Raw genomic sequence first — 20976 nt, 5'->3', positions numbered from 1 at the left:
GTACTTTGAGGTTCATAATGAAAACTGTAGTGACAACTCTGTCTCGATTATGGAGCCCAATGTGTGTCTGTGATTAACAGTGTCTGTGTCTCTGTGTTCCAGTGTATGTCTGTGATTAACAGTGTCTGGATCTCTGTGTTCCAGTGTGTGTCTGTGATTAACAGTGTCTGTATCTCTGTGTTTCAGTGTGCGACTGTGATTAACAGTGTCTGCATCTCTGTGCTCCAGTGTGTGTCTGTGATTAACAGTGTCTGTATCTCTGTGTTCCAGTGTGTGACAGTGATTAATAGTGTCTGTATCTCTGTGTTTCAGAATGGCAGTGGCTGTGCAGTGCTGCAGGTAGGTCTGTCTCTTCTTGATGGTAGAGATGCTGTTTTAAGCCCTAGTGTCTGGGGTTATTGAGGTCTTGAGTCCAGAAGGTCTCTTTAGTGTGAGATGGTCAGAAGGAGATGTATTTCAGTCTCATGTTTCTGTAACATCCTAAATGTGGGCTGTTAAGATCAATCAAAGTTTCATGGTGGGAATTTCTATCTCCATCCTGTGTTTCAGTCTAATGGCCAGTATGAGTCTCTCCTGGAGGGACTGACAGTGTAGAAAACTCATTTTCCCTGAAGGCCATGTGCTCTGGTCTCTGCTCACTCCTGACTGAGGGTCTACAGGCTGAATGTGGCAGAGCCAGTGACCCTGGATTTGGGAATAACTGTGGAATATCAGGAGGAATCAGGAGCAGAGCAAGTCTCATAATAACAAGCCATTCAAATCCTAAGGAAAAAAAACTGTTAGAGGTTGGAATAAAATGATGGTATAATGAGAGTACTCTTCCCCTGCAGTTTCACAGACACACAGTCTCTTGTGAGAGGCAGCAGTGTGACTCTGGTACAGGGGCTCCTCTGGGGCCTGTAGGCCTCTCTCTTGTCTGAGAAATGGCAGTTTCTCTTCACACATCAACCAGGCTGATGGGTCAGCAGGAAGAATCATGATAAAATCACCTTTTCATCTTCTGTTTCCCTCTTTCCTCTGGCTGTGTTAATATTGTGTTTTCAGGAGCTGAACCTCTTTAACCTCCAGCTCCTCAAAGGTCATTATCTCCTGGAGTGTTTGTGTCCTGAACATCTTGCAATATCTTGGACAGGATAGAGAGTCCAGGCCTGGTTCAGGGTCTGAATTCAAGGGACCACCTGGACATCAAGTCTGAAACATCAGATGTATATATATCTTACTCAGTACACACGCTAGGAAGAAATATCCACCCCCCAAAAAAACATTTAATTTCTTCAAAAGTGATGTAGCACATGTAGATACCTATTTTTCTAGGCCATGTTCAATCTATTTATATTTATATATTTTACACTAGATGGGCTCTTTTATACAGCCTTTCTATTATCCAGGAGTAAAACAATAAGAGCTGATAAGAATCTCTTTGATCTTCACTAGATTGACAGGCAGACAAGCAAAGGGGAGTATTTACTCAGTATTAAATATCAAGAGTTCATACTTACCTATTTAGTATGAGGAGAGTATTAAGTCAGTATTCATTAGTCATGCGAATAAAGCTTCTTGAATTGATTAAAACCCCCATTCGCTCTGGACATGGATAAGCCCCGCCTCCCGTCTCTCAGTGGTCAGAGCTCGCTGATTGACAGCTGGTGTCTCCTATCAGAGAGGCGGACAGTGAGCGCGAGCAGTCTGAAGTCAGTATGAGCGCCTCTGTTTCTCTCGTCTTTCTCTCCGGGTTTCTGGATGTGTTATTTCTGCTTTAAACTGAACACTTTGGATATTTCTTCGCATTTTCAAAGTAAGTGTTAAGGCTTTATTATATTTCAGTAAGACTTGCCATTATATATTTTTTTCTGTAAAAACGAGCACTATACAGTCTTTGAATTCAGCACTTTTTTATTCTGCGTCGTCAGGAAAATGGTCTCAGAGAAGATGAACGAGCTGCTGAACTGGGATTTGAAATAAACCGGTTTAACAGACAGGCTGTCCAGTTTCTTACAGTATACAGGTCGTTGTGGTGGGTTGTGAAGTGTTTGAAAGCGAGTGGTCGGGCTGTAGTTTCTCCTGCAGTCCGGTCGGTCCTGTGTTTATTAATAATGTCGTTTAAAAAATAAAGTTTCATCGCTGTGAACACAAGTGTTTAATGTTTGTATTTAGAGGATATTGGGATCACTCCCATGTGTAACACTAGTGAAACAGTGAAGAAGATGTCGTTTCTCTGGAAGGGAAGAGCAGTCATTAGTAATTGACTGGTGTTTCTCTCTCGGTGTGTTTGGGGACAAAGACATTTCACAGTCTGATGGAGTTGAGTTGGACTGTGATTGGCAGGAGCCTGTTGTGATGTTTGTGTTTTATTCCCCAGCTGCTGTGACTCTGGACCCTGATACAGCTCACTGTGGGCTCAGCCTGTCTGAGGATGGGAAGAGAGTGAGACTGGGACAGTGGAAGAGTCTCTCTGACAATCCTCACAGGTTTGATGAAGAGCCCTGTGTCGTGAGCAGGGAGGCCTTCACCTCAGGGAGACACTACTGGGAGGTGGAGGTGAATGACTGGTGGAGAATAGGAGTGACCAGAGAGTCTGCAGAGAGGAAAGGGGAGTTCAGCTTCTCTCCCCAGAAGGGTTACTGGTGTCTGGACTCTTACCGGTCTGTTTTCTCTGCTCTCACTGACCCTGAGACTGATCTCCCCCTCAGTCTGCAGCCCAGGAAGCTGGGGGTGTGTGTGGATATTGAGGAGAGGAAGGTCTCCTTTTACACAGTGGAGTCCAGAGCTCATGTCTACACTTTCACTGACATGGTCTTCCCTCAGGGGGAGAAGATCTATCCTGTCTTCTGGACTCTGGATCGTAATAAAGACCTTGAGCTGCTGCCTGCTGTCAGTGTGGAGATTAAACCCGTCACTGACTCATGAACACAGGCTGACTCTCTCCCAGCTCTCTGTCCACTGCTCACACTGGGAGACGGGTTTACTGACGGGCAGTGAGGTGAGGTCAGAAATATAGTAGGAATTGTAGAACTGATGATGTTGTGTCGTGTTTAATTTTTTTATTTACTATATCACATTTAAACGGGGAAAAATAACATGTACGAGAGAGGGCGAGATAACTCGCTACCAGCCTGCTGTACTCCTGACTTGTAAATATCTCTGGAAACCCTGCTGTGTTTTTTTCTAATTTTTGAGAAAATAAACTTTTAAAAATGAAATCCCGTGTGAGTCTCACCTGCGCGCGCCGATGACCGTGAAGCTGCCAGAACGGGGAGGGACCCGCTGACGTCACCACAGCCAGGAGGAGTAGGGACTGTGACGCAGACAGGAAGTGGATCAGAGTGTTTATGGGAGTTGTAGTTTACAGGCAGCGCTGCTTCTGTTACCAGCTATAGCCAGTCTAATACCCGGCTGTCTTTAATACAGGGATTCATGACTATGTTCAGTATTTTATTTGGGGTTTATTTTACTGTGGTGGTTTGTGAGAGACGTTTTATTTGATCTCTGATCGTTTTCTAGTCTTTTCTTTATTTTATTTCCCAATAAAGTTTGGTAATGGGCCAGTGAAACCTCTGCTTTCCTTCATATGAAAGCCAGGGGCAGTTTTTTTTTTCTTCAGAGACAGAAACCTGGGCTCCGTGTCGGTCTTGTCTTCGTCCTGCCGTTTGGACATTTTATGTGGACGATTCTCTGTCCACAGAGGGACTGTGTCGTGAGAGGTAGTTTTAACACACTCCCTTGAGCGCTGGTTAGTGTGGTAATTGTGAGACGCTCCCTAGAGCAGCCGGGTTAGAAGATGGCGACAGACCTGCTGTTCTAGTAAAAAGTGAAGTTAAACTCATTCCTGGTGTTGTGTTCAGCAGTGTTTAATATATATAAACTAACCCAAAACACGAGAGACTACACCGGGAGATTACTGCACTGCTTCAGCAGTTTGTGTATTCAACATCATTATCTGAGGGGTTATTTTTGAAACTTTGGCATGTACAGTATATAAATATATTTCATTTCGCTTATTTTAGTTCCTCTGTCCTGAAACAAAACGCGCTACAATGCGTTACTTGTTGCCACTTTTGTTTTAATCCCAGCCGTGTCCAAACTCTCAGAACAAGCTGAAAAGCTCCTAATTCTGCATCTCCGACCACATTTGAAATATTTCACTTTGTTCACTTTGTGACGCAGTGCTGTACCGCGGAAAACACTTTTGACAAAATGAATATCGAACTTCGAGCTGTTCAATTATTCTCTTAGAAATACATTTTATTATACAAATAAATTAAACTGCTTGACTAAAATGTCTCTATGACTACAATGTTGTAAAAACAATGTTGTAAAAGGTCTGTTCCATATTAGACAGGTCTCAACTAAAATACTTATTATAATTTAAATAATTATAATTACAATTTAGTCCGCTAGACTAAATGTTGGTGACTAGAAAGTGACTGACTAATAGATACTGACAGACAGAGTGTCCCACACTGACAGGCTGAAGGAACTGAGTCTCTTTAGTCTAAAGGGAGTGTCCCACACTGACAGGCTGAAGGAACTGAGTCTCTTTAGACTGAAGGGAGTGTCCCACACTGACAGGCTGGAGGAACTGAGTCTCTAGTCTGAAGGGATTGTCCCACACTGACAGGGTGAAGGAACTGAGTCTCTTTAGACTGAAGGGAGTGTCCCACACTGACAGGCTGGAGGAACTGAGTCTCTAGTCTGAAGGGATTGTCCCACACTGACAGGCTGGAGGAACTGAGCCTCTTTAGACTGAAGTGAGTGTCCCACACTGACAGGCTGAAGGAACTGAGCCTCTTTAGACTGAAGTGAGTGTCCCACACTGACAGGCTGAAGGAACTGAGTCTCTTTAGTCTGAAGGGAGTGTCCCACAGTGAATCTAGCAACACAAGAATAGTACACGCTGTACATTGTCTGCTGATAATGTTTCTGTAGGGCTTTTTCAACACTCCTTATGTGACCTTGGCAGTGGCGCTGTGGGTTAGGTTCCTGACTTATACATCACACATTGGGTGTTCAAATCCAGCTAAAACCATGACTTTTTTTTAAACAAACATTTCTTTGAAAAAATAAAATAGGGTTAGTGTTAGGGTTACTGTCAAACTTTAAATCAACAATTGATTTAAGGACGATCTGTCAAAGTGCAATGAAATACAATGTTGTTGTTGTTGTTGTTATTGTTGTTTTTATCCTGTAAAGCATTTTGAGAAGCCACCTTTAAAGGCGATATATAAAAGTGCTGATTCTTATGGAATGTGTTTTCTTTCTTCTTTTTTTCAGCATGGAATAAACCTATTACTTGATTCTTATGGATGCCCGGTTCCGCCGGGGATTCAAAAAAAAACAATCAATCGCATATCTAAGGAAATAGTAATATAACTATGTTCATGCACAAACAGTGGCATGTTACATTATTAATTTGGGTGTCTCCTCTTGCCAGAAAGCTCTAAATTGTATTTTGAGTGCGGTTTTTGACTTTTTTAAAATTACAATCCATAAATAAAGCTGATACTGTATAGACTTTTAATTATTTTAAACTGTATTACAGCAGCACAGTCTTCTGCGTAATAATGTTCACCTCTCTGTCCAGCAAATTAACAATAGTAATAATAATGAACTTGATTGTATATGGCGCCTTTAAAGGTGGCTCCTCAAAGCGCTTTACAGGATACAAACTATAACAACAATACTGTTAGGCTGGGCAAGCGATTTTTAATTTAAAAAAAAAATAAAAAATGAGATATAATGATGTGTTCCGGCTTAGACATTAACGAAGAGCATAACGAAGGACATAAAGGTCATAAACGATATTAATTTTGGAACATAACATATTATGTAAACTGTATGTTGCTGTTATTGGTATTGTTACGCCCTCGCCTGGTGGTGAGGAGGAGGCGCCCCTAGGCGCTCGTAGTACCGCTGGGCATGCTGGGAGTGGTAGCCGGGGAGAGTCTGAGGGTCAGCACGATGACCAGCGGCTGACCCTACCTGTGTAAATAATGTCCTAGTAGTTCTAGTGCCCTGTGTAGTCTTATAAGAGTATAGCGTGTTGTTAAGTAATTACCACCCTGAAGATGTGTATGTGTTTCGTCAGTCTCCTCATGTGCGTGTATACCGTGTGGTTGTTAATGAATAAAGCTAGCGCTTAGTTTGTTAATTGCGTCTGATTCCAGCTCACTGGCCCTGCAAAACTTAGTTCAAGACTTTAAACTCTCAGACACATATAGATGTATATATCCCACAACAGCAGGATATACATGGTCAGGGAGGAATAGCAGCTCCAGAATTGACTATTGCTTTGTCTCAGAGAGAGTGAAAGTTGTTGGGGTCACTCTTCAGCCTGTCTTCTTCTCAGATCATCAGGCTTTAGGGTGTAGAGTGGAACTCCGGGGCGGGACTGTCTTTGGCCCAGGCCTCTGGAAACTCAACACAAAGCTGCTAGAGAACCAGGGGGTAGTATCCCGCTACAAGGAGAAACTATCACAGTGGCTGTCCTTGCAGTGTCTGTACGGGTCAGTAGGAGAGTGGTGGGAGGAGGTGAAGATGAGGACAAAGGCCTTTTTCATGGCTGAGGGAAGGAAGGCTGCTGCCAGACGGAGAGGAGTGCTAGCCAGGAAACAGAGGCAGCTCCAGCGTCTCTACACGATGCTGCACAGTGGCTTCGATGTGCTCGAGGATATCGCCCTTTTAAAAAAGGACATCCGGAGCATAGCCGGAGAAAGTAGTCGAGGAGTGCTGTTAAGAAGCAGAGTGCAGTTCTTGGAAGAAAATGAGAAGTGTACTCGCTTCTTTTTCAGGAAAGTGGTAGGCTCCAAGTCTGTCATGGAAAGTGTAGTTGATGAGGAGGGAAGAGAGAGAACAGAGCCGAGTGCTATCCTCTCCTGCACCGAGGCCTTCTACTCAAGACTGTACAGCTCTACAGAGGTAAAGGATGAAGAAATTCATTTTTTTACCTCAAAGCTAGAAAACGTTTTGAGTGAAGAAGATAGGGAAGTACTTGAGAGGGATTTGACAGTAGAAGAGCTGAGGAAAGCTATAAGACAGAATTGCTGCCTGACTCCTTAAGAGAAGGCACTATCTCTCTCTTGTTTAAGAAAGGAGCAAAGAATGACATAAAGAACTGGAGACCCCTCAGCCTGTTAGGCGTAGACACTAAGATCCTGTCCAAAGCCCTTTTCCTGCGCCTACAAAATGTAGTGACCTCACTGGTAGGGAAAGAACAGACTTGTGGGATAGCAGGACGCCTGATGAGCGACAACCTGGCCTTGTTGAGGGATGTCTGTCTGTACTCAGAGGATCGCTCCCTCCCTCTGTGCATTTTAGGTGTAGACCTAGAAAAGGCCTTTGACCACCTAAACCGGCAGTACTTAACATCGGTACTTGAGCACATGAAGTTTGGCCCCATCATGAGAAAGTGGATTAACCTGCTGTACACAGGTAGCAACAGCAGAGTAATGGTTAATGGCAATAGATCACGCCCCTTTGAAGTCTGTTCAGGGGTGAGGCAGGGCTGCCCATTATCCCCCTTGTTATTCGTTTTGGCTATGGAGCCCTTAGCCTGTGCCTTGTGCCAGGATCAGGCCATTAATGGGATACCAGTGCCTGGAAGTGGGGGAGGAGAGGTAAAGACATCTCTATACATGGATGACGTCACCCTGCTCCTCTCTGACAATGCCTCAATTAGCAGAGCTCTGCAGTGCTGTGATCTTTTCTCTTTGGCTTCCTCCGCAAAACTTAGCAAATCTAAGAGTGAGATTTTTTATCAGAACTGGAGGGAGCCAAAAGAAGGACATGATCTCAGGCTGCAAGAGAAGAGAATTAAGGTCCTGGGGGTGTATTTTGGAGAAGAGATGGGAACAGTAAATTGGCAGAACAAATTGCCAATCTTAAACAAAAAACTGATGCAATGGAAGGACCGAGACCTCACCATGACAGGGAAGGTGCTGGTCATCAAAGCCGAGCTCTTGCCTGTCTTGAATTTTCTGGCTTCTACCTTTCCAATGCCACACCGTGTTGCGGCGGTGCTGAGGAGATTGATGTTTCAATTTCTATGGGGTGCGAAGCAGGAAAGACTCAGAAGGGAAATAATGTACAGGCCGCTACCCTCAGGGGGGAGGTCTGTCCCAGATATTGCTACGAAGCTGCTGTGCATTTTCCTGGCCTCTGTGCTGAGAGGCTTTGCAACAGCACCTGCAGCGCGTACCTGGACTTATTTTTCCAGGCTCTGGGTAGGTAGGGAGGTGTTCAGAGTGTGGGGTGTCAGACCCAAGCTGGATGTCCCACTCTCTGACACATGCCCTGCAATTTATTGGACAGTTAAAAGTTTTCTAAGATCTCACCGAATTGGCCATATTCCCCTCCGAGATGTCAGCGTCCAAAAACTGGAAGATTTCGTTGCACCCCAGAACAATAGGCAGACCCCTGTGGACATTTTAACATCAGCCCAAACAAGGAAGGTGTGGAAACACACATCCTCTAAGTTTCTGTGCAACATTCACAGAGATTTAGCCTGGAGTGTCGTCCACCAGTGCTTACCGGTACGAACTTTCTTGTACCGTAGGGGCCTCACCCCCAGCCCTCGCTGCGTTAGGGTGGGCTGCGGCGAGGAGGAGACTGTGACCCATCTCCTGTGGTCCTGCTTTTTTGCTAAGGCCTTCTGGGCACAGTTTGAAGATTGGTTGCAGGCTCTCTCGCCCCAATTTACCCTGACCGCTGCTTTCGTCATATACGGCATCTCTCCTGTCAAACTTCCTCCTGACGTGTTTGACAGGATCTGGGCCGTGGTGAACAGTTGGAAAGACGCCCTGTGGAGAGTGAGGAACATGGGGCTGTTCAAAGGCATCGAGGTCCCAGTCAAGGCAGCAGGTAGCCTGGCCCTGTTCATCACCCGAGAGAACTATTACCTCAGAGATCTGTGGAGAGAAGGGAGGGAGGAAGCAGAAAATCTGTGGGAAATAGAGAGCATAGGTCAATATCTCAAGAAACTGTGAAAAACATTATCATGCTTAAGTAAAGAATGTGATTTGCACCAGAATAAAAGAAAACTGTTGCTATGTAACTGGTACCGTGTCAAAATGTAATGAGATGTGATCATATATACTGTTTTAAGTATGTATATTAATGTAAAGCTTTCTGATTTGTGATGTCCTGTATTTTTTTGTGAAAAGAAAATAAAGTTCTTAAAAATCGAAATCGGTTCACCCAGGGCGAGGCTCGGCCATTGCACTCCGGCTGTGCTGACCCCTGCGAATTCCCCAAATGTGGGAATCTCGACTGCATAATTTCTGGTAGTGGGGGACTGCGTTCGCACTCTCCCCTGGCGAGCTTGTTAAAAAACAGACTGACGCACAGCGCTCTGCGGAAGCCGCTGCTGTATGAGTGCTAGTAGGTGTAGTTCTCGGCGGTGCCCGTCAGGCGGAGCTTGATGTAGTCTTGTACTGTGTCTGATCCTCGGGTTGTACTTGTAAATTCTCTATGCGTCTAATAATAAAAAATAAGTCTTATGCTGCAAGGACGGCAGGTCGGCGCACACGGGAAAGATTATTTGTTGGCGCGATGTGCTTCTACAGGCGGGTTAGGGTCATCCTGTGTGGCTGCGGTGGCTAAGATACACCAGTACGCGCGTTGAGGAACAAGTAAAGGTTCATTCCATGCTGAAAATAGAAGAAACACAAATTTCGGCTGTGGAGACCGAAGAAGGCACCTGAAGGAGCTCCACAGCCGACACGTTGCTACTTATCTTCTCCTTTCAGCAGGAACAAACCTTTACCTGTTCCTTTGCAGCCTGCGCCGGCTGCCGCAGCTCCGTCTGGAAATAGAGAGACCTGTCTGAGCTGCTGCTCTTCACCACAGGGTGGCGCCGGCGGCCTGCTGGGCAGATAACTGCATAAGCGGTGCATTTACTGGGAAACATCTGCGTGGAAAAACGAACTGTAACTTTTAAAGCCTGTATTATGGAAGCTTTTTCCTTTTTTAACCTTAACGAGATGTGGTCATCTATACTGTTTTAGGTATATATAATAATGTAAAGTGGTATATTTTGCGATTCTGTTTTTTTGTTTGTTTGCTCGACTGATGAGACACCAGTAGGGAACGACTAGGGTTTGAATGAGACGTGTGTGGCCAGAGGGAGGCAGTGGACAGACTGCAGTGGGATTAACACAGCAGAGAGGAAGAGGAAAGACAGCAGAGCTGCAGACAGTCCAGTGAAGATGAAGGTAAACTAGTCTGAGAGAGAGACCTCCAGGGCCAGGACTGGGAGTTGTGTGGAACAGTTAGTGAAAAAGGAGCAGAATCGAGGAATGCTGCTCCAGGTGGGAAAGTGCCAGAGAAGGGAATAGGAGAAGGAGGGATCAAGAGATATGCTGAGATCCTGGGCAGAGGAAGAGGAGGGAGAGGGCAGAGACAGAGTCAAGAGGAAGAGATGGAGAGATCCACACAGGGGGAAGCAGAAAGAGAAAGAAAGGTCAGACTCAGAGCTGAATGTACGAGGGTAGAGTGCCCTCAGGAGGAGACAGCTGAGACTGGAGGAGATCTGCATACTAGAGGGGGAAAGGAGAGGTTTGGTGGAGCATCCTCAGTCTAAAAGTGATGTGAAGAGCTACAGGAAGAGATGAGTGGACAAAGGGACACAGTGAGGGGGTACAGAGAGAGAACAGTGGGGGACCCAGGACAGGGCCATGAGGGACAAACAGGAAGAGAGGTTGAACCTATTCTCCCAAATCAAACTTTTATCATTATAATGGTACACTTAATATATACAGATGCAGCCATTCAAAGTGCGCGGTACAGACACGTACCGCAGGTAATTGGCTGCGGTATCGCGTATCATGACGTAAGATGACGTTGGGTACCGCGGTACGTGATTGGTTGACCGACAGGGGCACTCGTGGTCCGTTGGTCTGTCGTAGAAAGACTTACAGTAAACGTCTTTGCTGTGCCCGTTGTAGATATTGAATTTTACCACTGAATGGAAATCTTAGTCGCTGAGCATAAAAAGAATAGGAGCATACTGCAACGCGTGTGAAGGCCATAAACGATATTAATTTTGGAACATAAACATACAATATATAGCTGGTCTTGGTACTTTAAAGAAAAAAATACACACCAGTATTCCATTTCTCCCTAAACATTTTAAGCTTTCGAAGTCTTTAACTAACGTGATACCGGAGTCAACAAGCATACTTTTAGAATTTGATTAAAAGGGAATATAAAATGGAATCGCGTATCTAAAGAAATTAATAACAGTATGATTATATTCGTGTACTGCGACAGGGCTGTGTAGGGCTGTTTCACCTCCCTGTTCATGTGAGTTCCCCTGTAGCCTACTGGTCTAGGTGTGTGACTAACAATGCACAGGTTGTGTGTTTGAATCCAGCTGGTGCTGGACTTTTCTTTTAACAAACATTTCTTCAAAAAAATAGAATAGCGATATTATGGACAATCAATTGACTTTTATATTTCAAAATATCGCAACATGATCGATTCTAAGTCATTTTTGATAAAAATGAATAGTCACCTTCTTCCCTTCTGACAGCGGTTCCTGCTTCTATTGTGTGTGTGTGTGCAACAGAGTACATTTTTATAGAGAAATGGAGGCTGGACAGTATACGTTACAATATAAACATTTATATTGATTTAAATCGTGTTCTGATTTAAATCGCAAACGTGTATTTAATTATGTGTTTTTTAATCATAATCAGGCTAATGCATTTCTACATTTTCTGTATGAACCAGCTTAGAGGTTCATACAGAAAGACAGCTTGTGTTTCAATTGAGTGTAAGGTAATTTTACTTACACTCAATTCCCTTACACAAAGCAGAAGGGAAATCATCTGCCCCTTATGCAAAACCCTTATGCAAAACCAAACCCTCCTCCCATCCCAGTTTACCCTGGTCGCGGTACTTTAAAGAAAACATACGCACCAGTATTCCATTTCTCCCTAAACATTTTAAGCATCGAAGTCTTTAACTAACGTGATACCGGAGTCAACAAGCATACTTTTAGAATTTGATTAAAAGGGAATATAATATGGAATCGCGTATCTCAAGAAATGAATAACGATATAATTATATTCATGTTGCAAAAGAACTGCAACGGACATAAAAACTCCCTTGCTTTTAACAGAGCGTTCCATAATTTCTAACTACGAAAATGATTTAAACTGCGACACTTATCATTCAACCAGAGCTCGAAATATCACAAGGATCCTCTAGAGCACAGCAAAGACTGTATTAAGAGAATCTTGTATCTCAAGAAATTAATAAGATATAATTATATTCGTGTAATTCATATAATTAAGGAACAAGTAATAGGTTTATTCCATGCTGAAAAAAAAGAAGAAAGAGAACACAACGTTTCGGCCGTGGAGCCTTCTTCAGGTGTGAGAGAGACAGGGCAGTAGGCAAAGGTAAAGTAGCGGGAGAACAAAGGTTGGGAGGGAGGAGGAGTGAGAGGCGGGAGCAGGGGACAGAAAGAGAGGCCAATCAAGAGGTGTGAAGTCAGAATGGGTGCAGAGAGGTGTGAAATGAAACTTCCAATGAATGGAGAAAATTTAAAAGAACAGTAATCTGTCGTTAAGGGAAGGGAGAATGTGTGATCCTAACTGCAGAATAATTTTAGTTTCGGTGGTCTTTCTGATGTATGAGTTCGGAAAACCGTCTTTGAGAACACAGACGGAGAGATTAGTGTGGTCATGGCCGTCAGAGGTGAAATGAGAAACAATGGGCTTGGAGAGATCTTTAATCTTCACAGCCCTGACGTGTTCTCTGAAGCGGTCTCCGAGTCTCCTTCCTGTTTCTCCAATGTAGATGGCTGGGCATTTACTGCAAGAGATACAGTAAATAAGGTTGCTGGAGGTACAAGATGCTGTCTGGGTGATCCGGAATTGTCCTGAGGGGCCTTGAATGAGTGTGGTGGTGGCTGTGTACTTGCAGGTGATACAGCGAGCTCTGTTGCAAGGGAAAGTGCCTGGTGTGGATGGTTGTTGAGGGCGGTCAAGGGAGCTGTGAACAAGGAGGTTACGCAGATTAGGTGGTCGGCGATATGAGATGATAGGGCGATCAGAAAAGAGGGCCCCAATGGAGGGATCATCCTGTAGGATGGAAAAGTTCTGGTTAATGGTCCTAGGGATAGGAAGTGTGTTAGGGTGGTAAGGAAGCACCAAGGGAATGCGGTTGTTACTGCGGGAGTTCCTGATCGGGTTGATGGTCCGGGGGGTGTTTTTGGCTCGGGCAAGGGCCCTGTCAATCACACTGCTGGGATATCCTCTGTTGATAAAAAATGAGTACATTTCGAGGGCTTGGTTCTCGAAGTCGATGTCGTCGCTGCATAGTCGTCGTAACCTAAGGAACTGTGAAAAAGGAAGAGAGTTTTTAGTGTGGTTGGGGTGAAATGAGCTGTACAGGAGGTAGCTGTGTGAATCCGTGGGTTTGTAATAAACTGAAGTGGACAGTCGGGGGTGGTTGATAGACAAGTGGATGTCTAGAAACGGAAGAGTGGTGGAACATATGTTAACCGTATATTTGAGGGACGGGTGGAAATTGGTGAAGTGGTGCAGGAAGAACTCAAGCTGATCGTTGGAGCATGTGGCGGCACCGACGCAGTCATCGATATATCGTTTGTAGAGGTCAGGGACATAGCCAGTGTAGGAGGCGAAGAAGCGTTCTTCTACCCAGCCGACAAAAATGTTGGCATAGCTGGGTCCCATTCTGGTGCCCATGGCAACTCCACTGACCTGTTGGTAAAAAAGATTATTGAAAGAGAATGCGTTCAGTGTGAGGACCAATTCTGCAAGGCGTACCAGGGTGTGGGTGGGTGGATCAAGCACTGTGCGTTTGTCCAGTGTGTGCTTGAGTGCTGTAAGGCCGTCATTATGGGGAATGACGGTGTACAGAGATGTGATGTTCATGGTAAAAATGTGGCATTCGGTACCCTGAAATTGGAAATCATTGAAAAGTTGGAGCGCGTGGTTGGTGTCTTTGATGTATGAGGGAAGATCTTCAACCAGCGGTCTCATGAGGCTGTCGAGAAAGGCTGAGATGTAAGTAGTTGGACAGTTACATGCTGATACGATGGGGCGTCCAGGGGTGTCCGGTTTGTGGATTTTGGGGAGGAGGTAAAATTGAGATACCTGTGGATGTTCCATGATGAGCCGGTTCGCCTCCTGGGGGAGCTCGTTACTGCTGATAAGAAGGGAAATGGTGGATACCACTTCCTTTTGGTAGTCAGTGGTAGGGTCCTGTTGGAGAGGGAGGTAGGCAGAAGTGTCAGTTAGTTGTCTAGAGGCTTCAAAGATATATAGATCCTTACGCCACACCACAACAGCACCTCCTTTGTCCGCTGGTTTGATGACGATATCATCCCTGTTGCGGAGAGACTGGAGCGCCTGATTTTCTCCTTGGGTGAGGTTAGACCTATGTTTACTGGGTATAGAGAGTGCCTTGGGAGCTTGATTAGTGCATTGGCTGATGAAATAATCAACTGGTGGAAAACGGCCAGAGGAGGGAGTCCAACAGCTCTGTTTGGGATTAATGTTGTTAATGACATCAATAACCGGGTTGTTATCAGCTGCCTGTGAAGAGGAATTGTCGGCAAAATGTGCTCTGAGACGGATCCTGCGGTAAAAGCGGTTAAGGTCGACATTGGTCTGGGGGATGTCCAGCTTCCTGGGAACTGGTACAAAACTGAGCCCTTTGCTGAGGAGGGATCGCTCGTCCTGTGAAAGGGAAAGGTCAGAAGGTATGGTGACAACAAGGTTAGGGTTGGTGAGGGTGTCCGGGGGGGCTGATGGTTTTCTTCTGTAGAAGATGACTGAGTTTTTTGTCCTTCTCTGTAGTGAGAAACTGGTAGAGTTTAGAGTTGAGAGATCTAATAAGGTTAGTTATGAAGGGAAGATGGTGTGGAGCTGTCAGCCGTAGAAATTCCTTAGCCTCTTTGATGCTGTTGTCAGAAAGGATAATCTGTTTTTTGAGGGAGAAAATGGTAGAGAGCATTAGTTTCCTAGAAAATTGTTTTAGAAGTCTCTGAGTGTTACTCTGGGTGGTATCAGAGTCAAAAGAAAAGGTATTAAATTTAAGGCGAAATCCTTTAGGGATGATATTATGTCGACGACATCTGTAAAGGAATAGAAGGTGGTTAGAAAGCCTGGTCTTGGAACAGATAGCTGTGAAGAGACGGAATGCTGGTTTAGTGAGAGAAGCGGGCAAGTGGCCCAGGGAGGAAGAGAAGGTATGACGAAGAGATCTAGAAAAAGATTTGGAGGAAGGCATAGTGGGTCGCAGCAGCTGTAGGCGGTTGTAGTTCAGGTGGGTAGCTGCGTCAGCATGCGTAGGCTGCAAAGGAACAAGTAATAGGTTTATTCCATGCTGAAAAAAAAGAAGGAAGAGAACACAATGTTTCGGCCGTGGAGCCTTCTTCAGGTGTATTTCAGGTATAATTCATATAATTATATAATCAGTTTCGATCAAGGTCTCTAAAACGAACAAGAAAAAGAGGATTTTCGGAGGGCAATTACGCTGTATTTACAGTGCCTTGCGAAAGTATTCGGCCCCCTTGAACTTTTCAAACTTTTGCCACATTTCAGGCTTCAAACATAAAGATATAAATTTTTTATTTTATGTGAAGAATCACCAACAAGTGGGACACAATTGTGAAGTGGAACGAAATCTATTGGATTTTTGAAACTTTTTTAACTAATAAAAAAATGAAAAGTGGGGCGTGCAAAATTATTCGGCCCCCTTGCGTTAATACTTTGTAGAGCCACCTTTTGCTGCGATTACAGCTGCAAGTCGCTTGGGGTATGTCTCTATCAGTTTTGCACATCGAGAGACTGAAATTCTTGCCCATTCTTCCTTGCAAAACAGCTCGAGCTCAGTGAGGTTGGATGGAGAGCGTTTGTGAACAGCAGTTTTCAGCTCTTTCCATAGATTCTCGATTGGATTCAGGTCTGGACTTTGACTTGGCCATTCAAACACCTGGATACGTTTATTTGTGAACCATTCCTTTGTAGATTTTGCTGTATGTTTGGGATCATTGTCTTGTTGGAAGATAAATCTCCGTCCCAGTTTCAGGTCTTTTGCAGACTCCAACAGGTTTTCATCCAGAATGGTCCTATATTTGGCTGCATCCATCTTCCCCTCAATTTTAACCATCTTCCCTGTCCCTGCTGAAGAAAAGCAGGCCCAAACCATGATGCTGCCACCACCATGTTTGACAGTGAGGATGGTGTGTTGAGGGTGATGAGCTGTGTTGTTTTTACGCCAAACATATCGTTTTGCATTGTGGCCAAAAAGTTCGATTTTGGTTTCATCTGACCAGAGCACCTTCTTCCACATGTTTGGGGTGTCTCCCAGGTGGCTTGTGGCAAACTTTAGACGAGACTTTTTATGGATATCTTTGAGAAATGGCTTTCTTCTTGCCACTCTTCCATAAAGGCCAGATTTGTGCAGTGTAAGACTGATTGTTGTCCTATGGACAGACTCTCCCACCTCAGCTGTAGTTCTCTGCAGTTCATCCAGAGTGATCATGGGCCTCTTGGCTGCATCTCTGATCAGTCTTCTCCTTGTCTGAGCTGAAAGTTTAGAGGGACGGCCAGGTCTTGGTAGATTTGCAGTGGTCTGATACTCCTTCCATTTCAAGATGATCGCTTGCACAGTGCTCCTTGGGATGTTTGAAGCTTGGGAAATCTTTTTGTATCCAAATCCGGCTTTAAACTTCTCCACAACAGTATTACGGACCTGCCTGGTGTGTTCCTTGGTCTTCATGATGCTCTCTGCGCTTTCAACAGAACCTTGAGACTATCACAGAGCAGGTGCATTTATACAGAGACTTGATTACACACAGGTGGATTCTATTTATCACCATCAGTCATTTAGGACAACATTGGATCATTCAGAGATCCTCGCTGAACTTCTGGAGTGAGTTTGCTGCACTGAAAGTAAAGGGGCCGAATAATTTTGCACGCCCCACTTTTCATTTTTTTATTAGTTAAAAAAGTTTCAAAAATCCAATAGATTTCGTTCCACTTCACAATTGTGTCCCACTTGTTGGTGATTCTTCACATAAAATAAAAAATTTATATCTTTATGTTTGAAGCCTGAAATGTGGCAAAAGGTTGAAAAGTTCAAGGGGGCCGAATACTTTCGCAAGGCACTGTATATAGAATAAGTGATTTATGAGCAATCTAATTTCTTGTTCGTTTAAAACAGTGAAATGTCAGCTGCAAAAGATCGCACCAGAAACAGCACTCTCTCTGCCTGTCATAGACGTTCAGGAAAGGCTGAATGAAGTCATGTCAAGTACAATAATTCGGTGATCAATAATAACAGTTGTAGGTCAAGAAACGAAAGATAGTGAAAACTTAAGATTTTTAAGGCTAAAACTCAAATTCATTCTACAAATTAAGGCAAATGAAAATTCAGGACGTTAAAGTGCTAGAGGTGTAAAAAATACAAAAATGCACATGAGCAAAAAGTTTTAGAAATTGACCAAACAGAAAAAAAGCCATGCCTATAGTGCAGAAGAGGGATGCAGGAACACTTGCTTAGATATACAAAATAGGTGTATGTTACAAAAGAACATGCAAACATGTACATCAATTTCCCTTCGCGATCAATAGTCTTATCTATAAACATGAAACAGAGTGAGGAATCAGAAATTAGCATGCATACAAAACAGCAATTCTGTCAGCGAGCCCTAAATGAATTAATAGCAACTATGGTTTCATGGAGGGCTTCTCAGATAGTTGGGCATTCAGGTAAACTGCCAGGTGAAAGGATTTGTAAACATTTTTTGTTAAAGCAAGTCAGTTTTTTCTGCAACACATATAAGACATTTTTCAAAGAAAGTTTAGCCTTTGTCACTAATGAAACCACTAAATAAAGACATAAATATAGAAATCTTAAGATTTGTTTTATTTAATGTTGGTAGCAGGATGAACTGTCAGAGTGTATATTTTGTTGCAGAGTTGCTGCAAGATGTTAACAGTGAAAAAGGTATTTAGAAATGAGTTATTTCAAGATGAAAATTTTCAGAATAATTGCAAATCTAGCAGGATAGAGAAAGCACAGAAAACTGGCAGTTAGATTGATCAGATTAGTATGAAAAGTCATTTAGCAAAGGGAATGAGAAGAGTGACAAACTAGTATACTTTAGATCTTTTTTTCTGAACCAGGGAAAATCTGATCATGTTTCCCTATGTAGCAGTGAGGCTTAATAATAAGGCAGAATTAAGTGTTTCTGAGCTTTCCCAAATTAGGCCTCATTTCTCTGTTCATCTCTGTGGTGCAGCCACAGAGAAACCATTCATGCAAGGTGATTTAAGGTCCAAGGACAGCTCCCAAAGGGGGATGCACTTAGCTAAGCCTGGCTATCATGATCAATGGTCACCCATTGACGCCTATCTGTCTAGGGAGTGCGAGTTGGACTTCTGGATTGCATTCCTAAGTGTCAGGACTAAGTGACTCATATCTCACCTTGATCAACCAATCAGGGACCGGTAGGGCCGAGTAACCCACGTGGGACTCTGATGCCCATGGAACTTTCAGCCAATCAATGAGCTGAAGTTCCTCCAGGTAAAAACAGGCAACACAGAGAGCCTGAGATTCAGATTCAGATTGAGATTCAGATTCAGATTCAACAAGATTCAGACAAGATTCAGAAGGAATTCAAAGGAGAATCCCAAGGGCAGGACATTCTCGCAGCGCGCCTCCTGACCATCCTGAGACTCAGCCCGGACAACCACGGAACGGCCAGTGTGTCCGAGTGCCAGAACTTTCCTTTGTTCTAAGAGTCTAGATTGGAGGTTGCCAGAGAGTAACCAGCAGCAGGCCTCGTGAACAGGTCGGAACTGTGGAAAGCTGAATCACTATTCAGAACTAGCTCTTCATCAGGAACGAACCGGTCCTCTTCCTGACTTGCTGGGACCCACAGTCATCTTTTCTCCTGTGCACAAACTTTGCTAGTTAAAGCCAACAATGAGCATCAGCAGCGCACCGTCGCAAGCCGCACAGCACAGCCTGGCACCGAGCCAGAGAGCGCGGATTGGACAGCAACGGCCTGCAACTGTTTCTTTGTGCCCGCAGGAGATCTGAATCCCCAGAGATTGGATGAGTATTCAATTTCAATGCATTACAGCTCGAGAATTAAATTGTTATCCCAACCAGTTGATATCAATTTAATTCCTAAGAGTTATGTACTTGTTTGAGTATCTAATGTAGAAGTTGTAACCAAGTTCACTTTACGAAACGGTCTTAATGAATGATATACTGAACGTATTTCCTCTTGATGTGTAACTCTTTGTAACTGATTGAATATATATCTTTTGTATTCTGATAACCCTCTCGATAAGATCTGTTAGGTTTATATGCATATTCTATGTATTAATAAATGTATCCTCGTGTATTAGTACCTGTGTGTGCGCGTTGTTTGAGTTATGTCGCATGGTTGGATTCTAAAGCCATCAAAAGAATCAACTTTGTGATTTACTGCTACAATTAATAATTGTCTCAGTAAATGCCCAAACCCTACAGAACCGGTTTTCCCTACATTATTTGGCGTCCCTGAGTCGGCTTAATCTACATTATTTGGCGTCCCTGGCACGGGCATGGCAAGACTGAAATGAGTCAACCAAGCGGAATAATTCAATATAAAACGCCGCGGGTTTCATACACGACAATACAGTGTGCTGAAAGCAGAAAGAAAAAAAGTTCCCCTTGCTCTTTAAGCAGTGCTTGATTGTTTTGTGATCTTTTGCGATCTACCGGGTTGATTGCATACTTGATCTTGTGGTTTTCTGTGGTAAAACTGTGATTTCGTACTTAAAAGTAATACTCTTTAAGTTTAACGATGGTTGCTAAAAGGTCTGAATTCGAGTCGCTATTAAGCACTCTCTCTAGCAGCGACAGGTCTGACCACGATCTCTTCCATATCTCCGTCAGCGGAGAAGCTAGTAGAATAAATCTCCATTCTCTGAGAGAGCTAGCGAAGGACATAGAGAGATTTGACCCCGCAGTGTCAGAGAATAATATCGAGAGTTATATTCAGGACCTCAGGTATAACCTGCAGTACCTGCCAAACGCCACAGAACAGGAGAAAGTGTTTCTGGTTAGAAAAACTACCAGCAGAGCTGTACATGAGTGGATGGCTAGGCAGATGAAAGAAGTCTGTAATGACTTTGAGCAGCTTTGTCAAGCACTTATCGAAGAATACAGTGCGTTTATTGACCCGACTGCTGCGATAGCCGCCGCTCTTAACATTAAGCACGAGAGAGCAGAGTCCCCTCGCGAATATTACGAGAGACTTAGACGAACTTATTTTGCAGGGCGAAATGATGAGGGTTGCGAAGAGAACACACATTTCAAGGGTTTATTCATTGCGAATCTCCACCCATCAGTCAGAAAGATGATCTTAATGCATACAGATGCACAGACCATGAAAATGACTGATATTAAGAGATTTGTGCAGAAAGCCTGGGAGTATGATGTCCAAAGTCGCTCTGAGCAAAAAGCTGTTAAAGCGACTGCGTTCGCCGTCAGAGCCAGCAGGGTTAATTCCCCCCTGCTCGAAGGAGCACAGGCTCCTGAGCTGGCTAAGCCCCGTTCCAAAGCACTCACACAGGACCGCACCCAGCGTCCTAAGTGCCATGAGAACACCGGGGGAGGGAAAGGGCTAGAAAAGGCTGAACAAAAGGATTCAGTAGCCGCCCGCCTGGCCAGGCTTGAACAAGCTTTATTAGGACAGGGACAACCGCTCCCCAAGGCTGCCGGAAGCGTGAATGAGCTGATACTCTCCACTGGAGGAGGCGGACACCCGCCCCCTCTCCCTCCCTCAGTCTATCTGATTGAGCGGAAGGGTTCCTGCCTGGATGAATTCAGCCACTCCCAAGTAAGTGCTGACTCCACCCCTGAAGTCACAGAGCAGGCAGTAAAACACAGAGGAAAAGCAAGAAGCTTTTGCCTCAAGGCTGCCACGGGAGATGTCTTACC

General features: G+C 44.2%; 2 protein-coding genes and 1 non-coding gene across 6 annotated transcripts in view; 2 read left to right on the top strand and 1 right to left on the bottom strand.

The window, feature by feature from the left end:
* Positions 1-20976, top strand: part of LOC138238056 (butyrophilin subfamily 2 member A2-like) — a 223328-nt gene that overhangs the window by 73790 nt on the left and 128562 nt on the right. The gene's annotated exons all lie outside the window — the stretch shown is intronic.
* The window catches only part of LOC138238054 (butyrophilin subfamily 1 member A1-like), a 149354-nt gene that overhangs the window by 39253 nt on the left and 89125 nt on the right, over positions 1-20976 (bottom strand). The window lies entirely within an intron of this gene.
* On the top strand, positions 9141-9310 carry LOC138238468 (U1 spliceosomal RNA). The gene has a single exon (XR_011189521.1). It is a non-coding gene; the product is annotated as a U1 spliceosomal RNA (small nuclear RNA).

The sequence above is a fragment of the Lepisosteus oculatus genome, chromosome 4 (assembly GCF_040954835.1).
Source record: "Lepisosteus oculatus isolate fLepOcu1 chromosome 4, fLepOcu1.hap2, whole genome shotgun sequence".
NCBI lineage: Eukaryota > Metazoa > Chordata > Actinopteri > Semionotiformes > Lepisosteidae > Lepisosteus > Lepisosteus oculatus.
This window is presented reverse-complemented; position numbering and strand designations above follow the sequence as displayed.